We start from the raw sequence: 8009 nt of genomic DNA, 5'->3' as shown, positions 1-8009 counted from the left end.
GTTCACTTTTATGACCATCTACCCTCTGATGTTCCTAACGTTATGCACTCACACCCTGCATTCCCGTTAGCTTGTGTTTTAAGTGAGGCTGTTTAATCATCACGCGGATGGAAATACGGGTTAACCAAAGAGTAGAAAGGGTTGGAGTTTGTGCACAGTGGGGTTGGTTGATAATGGGACATTGGTCAGGGCCCGGCTGACACCCAGCTGGTGGCGGGGGTTCGGGGGAGCAGGGAAAGATGAAAGGAGGCTTGCTTTTTGTGGAGTAGATGAGGCCTCCGCAGGATGTCTTTTCACAACACACTGGGGAAGGCCATGCTTTCAGTAACGTCCCGCGCCCTTCCGTGAACCTTACCATGTGGGCATGTGTGTCCAGCAGCCTTCCCCCAGTGTCTCCCAGTGCAGCATTCCAGGACTGGGGACATTAGCGAAGTTGCTAGGACCCTTCAGAGAATGTATTTCTGGTCCATTGTCCATGACTCCAGCTGATGTTCTGAAACACAAGGCCCAGGACCCGAGCAGCACAACAGTCCCCAAGGGAGGCTCTGTCCAGAACGCTCTCTTGAGCTCACAGAAAGGAACTCATGGCGGGACTGGGAGAAGGGCCAGATCGAAGCCCAGGCTGGGAAGTGCGAGGTGTCACTGTGAGTCAGCATCAGTAATGAAAAACCCCACACAGCTGTGTTTACTAGAAGCCATCTAGTGATGCCACTTGTGGTCAGCAAGAAAAGCCAGCCACAGCTGGCCCGCTCCTCTGCAGGACTGACCTTGGAGCTGTGGATCACTTCCATTCTGTTCACACAATCACGCCTCTGGTGGACACTGGCTCTTTAAGTTCATGTGCTACTTAAGCTCAAGAAACACAAATTTGATATTTTAGCATATGTGAATTTGCTTCCATTTTCTTCTCTAAAAGTGCGGGTGGCTGGGAGATAGAAAAGAGATGAAGAAGAGGCAGAGGTCAGAAAGAGATTCTTACAGTGAAGTTTAGGGAGCAAGACTGGAAACCGAGGATGGTATGGTTCACCTCTGAACTATCCCTCAGCTTCTGACAGGGGGAGTGGACTCGGCAGGTCTTTGGGGTAAGGACACCACAGGGAAAACTCAAGCTGGACTCCCATGCACAGTGAGGGACCCTGAGAGCACCCTCGCCTCTGACCAGCAAGTTGGGTGAGGGTCAGGTCAAGCTCATTGGACCGTGGGGACCCCTCTCTAGGCAGTATGGGGGACCAAATGAGCCTGCAGTTACACTCTGAACTGAAAATCAGAGTGCTTTGGATAGTGGACACACCCATGTAAAAACAAGGAGAGATGGAAGGAAGAGAAAGAGGAAGGGAAGGAAGGAGGTGAGGAGGGAGGGAAGGAGGGAGAGGCAGAGCTCCTAGAAGATTTCAGCAGAAAGCTGAGACTCCTCACTAGACAGGGACATCCTTGAATTGCATGGGGTGCCACTGTCTCTGTCCATGGACCCTAAGTAGCTAGTCTAGTAGGGCTTGGGACTGGTGGGGGGGATCAGAGATAGGGGGTAACCCCAAAGCATGGCCATATGGCCTTTTCCTCACAGCAAGAAGAAAGCCGCCAGTCTCAGCAATAAAATCAGAGTTTATCAAGTATCCACAATTCATCAGGAATGTTCACAAGCGCTGTTATGTCTTAATTTCCTGCTAGGATGTCCATTATGTGGCTGGCCAGTCAGGACATCACCCATGCTCCTGACTCTGAGGCCATTGTTTTTGCCATGACATCAGGGTTTTTCAAACCCCTGGAAGTTCATAGCAGATTCTTAGGGAATCTGTTTTAAAATGTACTCAGGATTTGTTTTACTCAGGCAAGGTGAGACATGCAGACATGAAAATGACTGTCATCAAAGAAGTTTTGTGCTCACAGATACCAAGAGACAGGAGGCAGGCAGGGCAGGGTCGCACAGGGAAGTACCAGGGGGAGTCAAAGGGGGAGGGAGACTCTATTGTGGTTTTCACAGGAACAGACAGGTGGGGCAGGGTTAAAAGGTGCAGGATTGGCTAGTTTGAATAACTCAGGGCTCTGGGGACATCCTGCATTGTCTTGTACCTGTGTAATTAGGGCTGGAAGACAGTGTCCCAGAGTAGGGTGACGGGGTGTAGGCTCTCTGAGTGGTTGGTTTGCATTGGAAAGACTCACTCTCAGGTGAGTTGTTTACTACCTCTGGGGGGTGGCTAACCGTGGGAGAGGCAGTCTCTCCAGCATCAGCAAGGCCCCAGATGTCAAAGTAACATGAGCACAGAAAACCAGTAGATATGACTAATATATATAGCCTGACCATTCTCAATGAACATGTCTAAGTTCAAAGATAAACTTCTGTATTTCTCAGCCTTGGCTCCAGTGGAGAGATATACTGGTGATGGTGACAGAAGGATACATAAGAAGGCCAGCTGAAGGCCGAGTGACATCCCCACATGCTCTCCCTGAGGAGAGCAGGCAATGATTCATGTAGGAAGACTGATGGGAGACAGGAGTCCACAGCAGGGTGGGGACGTGTTGCATTATAGCCAATTCCGTTACCACCCCCCTACATTAGCCTCTGACCCATTAGTCGAGAGAGTGTCTCTGAAAACTGAGGCCGGATGGAATGATATCTGTAAAGCTCTCTCGGGGAGTGTCTCAGGTGACTGGGACCTATTGGAATGATAATAGTTATCTCCCCTGGGAGGACACAGTAACAGTGTCTTGGGGCTATGTGGAGGAAGTGTGAAGGCACAGGATGTGTTGGAACACAAAGGGAATGCTAATGGGAAAGGTCTTAAGGCACACATAAGTCACGGGTTACAAATTGATTGACAGCAGTAAAACAGTTTCACTTCTTTTCAATTTTCTCAATAAAAGCCATGCGCTGACCCGATTCTGGGCTCACTCAGTCTTCTCTGGCTGAGTCCCTTGGTCTCGCTCTTAATCTTACTTTTGTCTCTTGCTCTTATTCAATCTGCGTCGCCCCTTAAGAGAAACCTGTATGCCCTTGCCACGCTGGACGTGACAGGGACGCCAAGCTGAGAAGAACCCGAAAAACTGGGGCTATGCTCACTCCAAGAATATCTATTCTAGGTTTGTTGGTTCCAATATTATAGATTTTTATAGCTCTTTTATATTCATATATTTGTTAGGTTTCACAGTTGTTTAAGCTCTACGCGGTCTGACAATTAAGTTCCCAAACTTGTTGCAACAATGTTGCTAACCTTTTTGATATCAGAGGGGTTATTCATTATGAATTTATACCAACTGGACAAACAGCTAACCAAGTTTACTATTTGGAAGTGCTAAAAAGGCTGCGTGAAAAAGATGACATAAACTTTTCCCCAATTCATGGCTCTTGCATCACGACAATGCACCAGCTCACGTGACACTGTCTGTGAGGGAGTTTTTAGCCAGTAAACAAATAACTATACTGGAACACCCTCCCTACTCACCTGATCTGACCCCCAATGACTTCTTTCTTTACCCAAAGATAAAGGGAATACTGAAAGGAAGACATTTGGATGACATTCAGGACATCAAAAGTAATATGACGACAGTCCTGATGGCCATTTCAGAAAAAGAGTTTCCAAATTGCTTTGAAGGGTGGACTAGGTGCTGGCATCAGTGCATAGCTTCCCAAGAGGAGTACTTCAAAGGTGACCATAGTGATATTCAGCAATGAGGTATGTAGCACTTTTTCTAGGATGAGTTCACGAACTTAACTGTCAGACTTCATATACATAGAATATAAACCCAGATTGATATGTGTGCTTTTTATTGAAATATACACATAGATATAAAGACAAAAGACCTAACATCAGAGAACGGATAGGAAATGTTTTTGTTACTAATAACAAAAAATTTGTGTGCTCCTGTTTGGAACTGCACTGTGACAGCTCCTCCTTTCAGCCATCCAGTGGGAGCACAGTCCCTATTCATGTGTGGTGGCTCTTGTAGAAGATGCATGCAGTCACATGGGTGACTTTCTCCTGTATGTGAAACGTGCAAGTGCTGTGGTGGCTGCAACTCTACCATGGACAAAGGAAACAGGACATGCAGAGAATAATCAAATACCAGACCTTAGCAGCCGAGAAAAGAGACAGAACAATGTGTCAGACACGGGGAGGTTATTGTAAAATATACATCACATAGTATTTGTCATTGTAACCATTCGTAAGTGTATATATATGAATCAAACACATTCATGCTGTGTAACAACCATCACCACTGCCAACACTCAAAACTCTTCATCATCTCCAGCAAAAATTCTGTCCCCATTATACCAAGTCCTTCTCTACCCAACTTCTGGGAACCTCTATTGTTTCTGTGCCTACAAATTCGCCTACGCTAAGAAGTCTTTCTGGGTCTGACTTTCACTCCACACAATGTCTTCAGGGTCCATCCATGTGGTAGTATATGCCAGAACATCATTTTTAAGGCAGAGTAATACTCCATTGCATGGATACACCTGCACGAGTACAAGAAAAACCTGCAGCCTTTCCTCCTCCTATGTGTGTCCTTTACTTTCACACAGAACACATCACTTCTGATACTTCTGATCACCAAAGGTCTGGAGGTTTTCCCTACTCCAAGCAATTCTCCGACCCAGCTGGGTGTCCTACCATTCAATTCTATTCTGACACTATCTACCTGGAGACAGTGTCAGACCCCTCAGGTTAAGGGCTCCGTCCCACAAAGCTGTCCCCCATTTCAGACACCAATCGTAAGTACCAGGTCCCCAGGTCACCCACACTTCTGCTGCCTTGGCTATGAAGGGGAGGTTTCCATAACTCCCACCTCGGGTTTGCTTAATTTGCTAGAGCAGCTCTCAGAACTCAAGGGAATATATACGTATGTTTACCAGTTTATTAAAAGACATGATAAGGTGATAAGGTTACATACAGATGAAAACCTGAACAAGAGAGACAGGGATGAGGTCTGGGAGGGTCCCAAGTTCAGGGGTCCATGTCCCTGTGCATTTGGGGTGCATCATCCTCCCAGTGTGGATGTGTCCCAGAAGCTCCTCAAACCCCCTACTATTACAGTTTTATAGAGCCTTCCTCACATGTGCGTGAGCAGTCATTGACTCCGGTTCCAGCCCCTCGTCCCAGCCCCTCATCCCTCTCTGGAGGTGGGGGTGGGGTGACAGCCCCAACCTTCTAATCAGGGCCTGGTCTTTCTAGTGATAGTCCCCATCTAGGAGCCATCCGGAGCCCACCCAGAGTCACCTCATTAAGCAAAAGATGCTCTTATAACCTAGGAAATGACAGGGTTTCAGGAGCCCTGGCCAGGAAGTGGGGAGCACAGACCTATACACATATTTTCATTGTCTCACATGGGTAGCTCCCACCTTTCCACTGTTGTGAAAAATGCTTCTGTGGACACAAGTGTAGCATATATTTAAGGCCCTGATTCCCATTCTTCGCATTTAAGCTGAGGAGTCGAATTGCTGGGTATGATGGTAATTCCATGCTTAATCTTTTCAGAAACTACTGAACTGTTTTCCACAGCATTTGCCCTATTTACATTCCCACCAGCAATAAACGAAGGTTCTGAGTTCTTCCTCTGCAGACCAATGCTTGCTCTTTTCCTTTTTTTATTTTATTTTTTATTTTTTTTAAGCTGAGCCATCCTGCCACCTGTTGGCAGCTCAGCGGCTGCTCAGCTCGGGCCGGGAATCGAACCGCTGTTGCTCAGAGCTCAAACTCTTGGGCGAGCTCTTAACCAACTGAGCCACTCGGCTGGCCCTCTCTTTTCCTTTTTTTACGATGGCCACGCTTATAGGTGTGAAGTGCCTCTGACTTACATTCCTTGGTGACTGACCATGTGGAACACTGTCATGTGAGTGTCGCCGTCTGTAGCTTCCAGTCCTTCGAGTGACAGACATTGTCTTGCCTTATCCCTAATGGTCCCTCATTTTCTTTGCTAACATAACCACAGCTCTGTTTGGGCCTCCCCTCTGGGAAGGTGACCCTGTTCTTAGCTCAGGGCAAATCCTAAAATCTACTCTTAAATGAGGCATAGTAATCCATTCCCCTTGTTGATTGTTTCAGGAAGGGCACGTTCTCGCCAAGGAGATGTGAGAAGAAGCTTGCTGAGTTTTGAGAAAAACTTTTGCACAGTTAAAACGTTCACAAGGGAAAGGCAGTCCTTTTTCTTCTGGACATTGTAGTTGTGGATGAGATGCCTGGAGCTGTGCAGTCATCTTACCACCATGAGGGCAGTTGTCCTGGAGACAAAGCCAACCTGCCGAGGATAGCAGAGCAAAAGACATTGGGCCCCAAAGACATTGTTGAGTTACCAGATTGGCCAAACTTGGAGCTGCACCACCTTGGGACATCTTGCTATCACACATCTGTAACTGACAAGGATATTGGAGTCAGTTTTCTGTTTCTTACAGCCAATGGCATCCTAATTAAGATTTAAAATGTTTCTTATTTGAAATGCATGCAATTATACATATAAACATTAATTTAGTCACCAAATATTTATGGCATTAAGTATTAATTTAATCTTTGTTAGTACTCTAGTAGCTCACAGTTTTCTTTGGAAGATAAGTAGATGTGATACAAAACATCACATGATTAAATATGAAAGGAAATACACAGACATTAAGGGAATCAGAGGGAGGAGTGAGGTTGGGGCCTGGAGTGAAGATCTGGGTCAAAATGGAGGTCACATCTGTGCTAGACCCTGGATGCACTCAGGACAGGAGCAGGAGGGAGGTCTCTCTTTAGTGACTTTTTCTCCCGAAAGAAAAAAACACACATATCTGCCCAGGACAGAGCTGAGGGGTCTCCAAGAGTGACTGAAAGCAATTATCTCTCTCAGCAAAGATCAGCTTTGAAAACCTCACCCTCCCTGCATTCCTTCAAGTACAAACCATTTTCAAAATACTCTAGCACATTTGTAGCAAACTGTTTTCATCATTTGAAACTTGCGATCTCACCTAAAAGGAATGTGAGTTTATTCAGCTCAGAGGTTTGAGATGCGATGGGAGGAGGCCATGAGCTGAAGCTGAATGCAGAGAAGAAGAAATGTGCCTGGTGGGGTGGGGGTGGGGCCTCGGGAAGATCTCCCAGCTCAGAGGTGAGTGGGATACTTCAGATTCTGCCATGCAGCACTTAAAACAAAACAAACAAAAAAACAACAAAAACAAACAAAAAAACAACAAAAACAAACAAAAAAAAAGAGAAAAGAAAAAAAAAGAAAGAAAAGAAAAGAAAAAAGACAACTGAACTCAAAGAGGCACCTGGGCCTGGCGGAGGGGCTGCAAGAGAAAGGAGAGGATGTGTTCCTTAGTTCAATGGCCAATTGTTCCCTCCTCTCCTTACACACCAAGGGACAGCTCCCAACAGCCGTATCCTATTATCTGTAAACCCGGTTGTTGTGTGTCAGTAAATATTCCCAGGAAAGGCATGCCCGGAGTGAGCCTTCAGTCCCTAAGGAGAGGCTGTAGGCCTCTGAGGAAAAGCAGAGAGGAGTGGACAGCCAGCCTGGGCCTGTGCTAGGACCTGGAGGGGTCACTGAATCTCCCGTTACTCAACACTGAAATGGAAACGTGAATGCTGCGTTATGACACTGCTGTAAGCAGTGAATCAGAGTTTGCTCGGGGACTGTCAGTGGCTGCAGGGTGGGGCCAAGAGGTGGGAAGAAGCATGTTGGCCTTGGCCTCACCTTCACAGAGGGAATCACAGTCAGACATTTGAGTGTATTTTTAAAGCCATTGTGTTTCGTGTGTATGTGGCGGGGAGAAACGGATGTTAAAAGCATGAATTTGTTAGATGTAAACATTTAAAATACACACAGATTTTATTTGGAGAGACATACAAGGCCTGACAAGTACATGAACTTGTTGCAACAATGTTGTCAATCATTTTTTATATGGATTATTCATTATGAATTTGTACCAACTGGACAAACAGTTAATCAAGTTTACTATTTGGAAGTGCTGAAAAGGCTGCATGAAAAAGTTAGACAACCTGAACTTTTGGCAAATAATTCATGGCTCTTGCATCATG

Source organism: Hipposideros armiger, unplaced genomic scaffold (assembly GCF_001890085.2).
Source record: "Hipposideros armiger isolate ML-2016 unplaced genomic scaffold, ASM189008v1 scaffold_667, whole genome shotgun sequence".
NCBI lineage: Eukaryota > Metazoa > Chordata > Mammalia > Chiroptera > Hipposideridae > Hipposideros > Hipposideros armiger.
The sequence above is the reverse complement of the archived record's forward strand: the minus strand, read 5'-3'. Positions refer to the sequence as shown.